Source organism: Cetorhinus maximus, chromosome 5 (assembly GCF_964194155.1).
Source record: "Cetorhinus maximus chromosome 5, sCetMax3.hap1.1, whole genome shotgun sequence".
In the NCBI taxonomy this organism is placed as follows: domain Eukaryota; kingdom Metazoa; phylum Chordata; class Chondrichthyes; order Lamniformes; family Cetorhinidae; genus Cetorhinus; species Cetorhinus maximus.
In genome coordinates, this window is record NC_135883.1 from 115,962,802 (window position 1) to 115,964,892 (window position 2,091).

Sequence of the window (2,091 nt, forward strand, 5' to 3'; positions counted from 1 at the left end):
ACACCCACATGAGGAACCTTCACCACATTATCCCTCTCTCAACTCTACTCTGAGTCCGCTGTTCTGTGTTCAATGCAGCTGCCAAGCACGAATAACCTCCACTTTCTGTCCTAGGCACATCTGACATGTCGCCCTCAGGCAAGCTTGACCCCGACACCAGCGCTGTGGGCTCCTCGGATCAGGACCCTGAGAGCAGCACCGTTGAAGACCCATCATGGTGCTCACCCACATCCTCCACCAGTGCAGTGACACACATCATGGTGGGACCAAGATAGAGCAGCCTGTGGATCACAATCTGGTGAGCACAGCACACAATCAGTTCCACGGCAGGCAGAGGCAGGGACATCCTTGGTCACTGGCCCTCGGAGGACTGCTGGAGGCAAGGAATCTGCTGAGTCCGAGTCAGACGATGAGAATCTGGACTCAGTCCTCAATCAGTTGGTGGAGCTGCAAAGACAATCACGGGAACATCAGGAAGGGTGCACTCCTCAGATTGCAAGGGATGATGGAGGAGTCTGTCTGCCTTCAGTTCGATGTGATAGCGCCGGCACACCAATGCACCAAGGTCAATATCGGCAGGATGGCAGCCGCCATGGCAATCTTGATCCAGGACATCAGTCCAGCACTGCTGCGTGGGCTGAACTCCATCACTGACACCATAGTTGGCCTCCAACAGTATCAGTGCGAGAGGGGTGCGCGTCAGCTCGACCTCACTCCAGCTTCCCCTCCTCCTCAAGGAGTCAGCCAGGGGCCCTTGGGCACCAATAGGGAGGAGGATCAGCAGTTCGACATCCCGGGGCCATCTACCCAGGTGACTCCGGGAATGTCTGGCCGATCCAAATCCCCTCTTCCTGTCTCACCTGCACAGGCCGGGGAGTGTGCATTTGGCCCACAGCAGGACACCCAAAGCAGGCCGGGGCCCTCCAGGTCTTGGCCCTCCAGAGGACACACACCGAAGTCATCACAAATAGATTGTTGCAGTCAGCAGGCTGCCTCTACCCTCACTGTGGATGTCGAGGGAGCACCAAGTTGTAGCAGCAGGGTTAGGAAGGTTAAGAAGATGTAACTCTTCTGAGTCAAAACAATAAACTAAATTAACAATAACAAGGGAGAAATTAAGCACAGCCCCTAATTCAGGTCAGCTGTAAAACCAAGGACAAAGTTTAAAGGAAACTTACAAACATTAAACCAAAATGTGATTAAAGGGGTCAACAAAACACCCCAGTCCCCGCGGTGCCCACCGGGCACGGAAGGCCTCGATTGTGCAGGCAGACACCGCGTGCTCCCTTTCCAGGGACATCCGGCCGCGAACGTAGCCGCGGAAGAGGGACAAACAATCAGGCGGGACTCCCCCGTCGATCGCCCGCTGCCTGGACCTGTTGATGGCCAACTTGGCCAGGCCCAGGAGCAGGTTCACGAGGAGGTCCTCCTCCTTCCCGACCCCCTTCCGCACCGGGTGTCCGTAGATCAGGAGCGTGGGACTGAAGTGCAAACAAAATAGTAGCAAAAGATTTTTTAAATAACTAAAAAGGGAGTGCAGCCTAAGACATCCTATATATGCATGGTCCACAGACTCCACAAGACCGCAAAAAGGGCAAGTGTCTTGGGAGTCCGTGAACCTAAACATTCTCCTATTGTAGGGGACTGCTGCATGCAACACTCTCCAACCCAGGACCCCGATAGAAAGAGGGAGAACACCTCCGTAGAGGGCCTCCCATCGGGGGCCTCCGCCGCCGGACGGCAACAAGGCACGCCAGGGCGTGTCCGGGCGGCGGACCAGGGCGAGAAAATGGAAGGTGTGCAGCAGCAGTCCATACAGAAAACCCCTCTGCACCATGCCAAATGTCACGGAGGGCATGTCCCCGAGGCGGCTCATATTAAGAAACCCCTTTCTGGAGGAAACTGCGAATGGTGGATAAAACATTCATCATTGTGAGTAAGAAGATGTAGTTGCGCAGCCTGGGCACGGATGTTAATCACTTGCACTTAATGTTCACTATTGTAAATAAACTCCCAAGAACATCTCCTTGTCTATGGTTCCTTCTTATGATGAGCAGTACTCGTATCACTCAGATGTGAAACCTTGGTTCC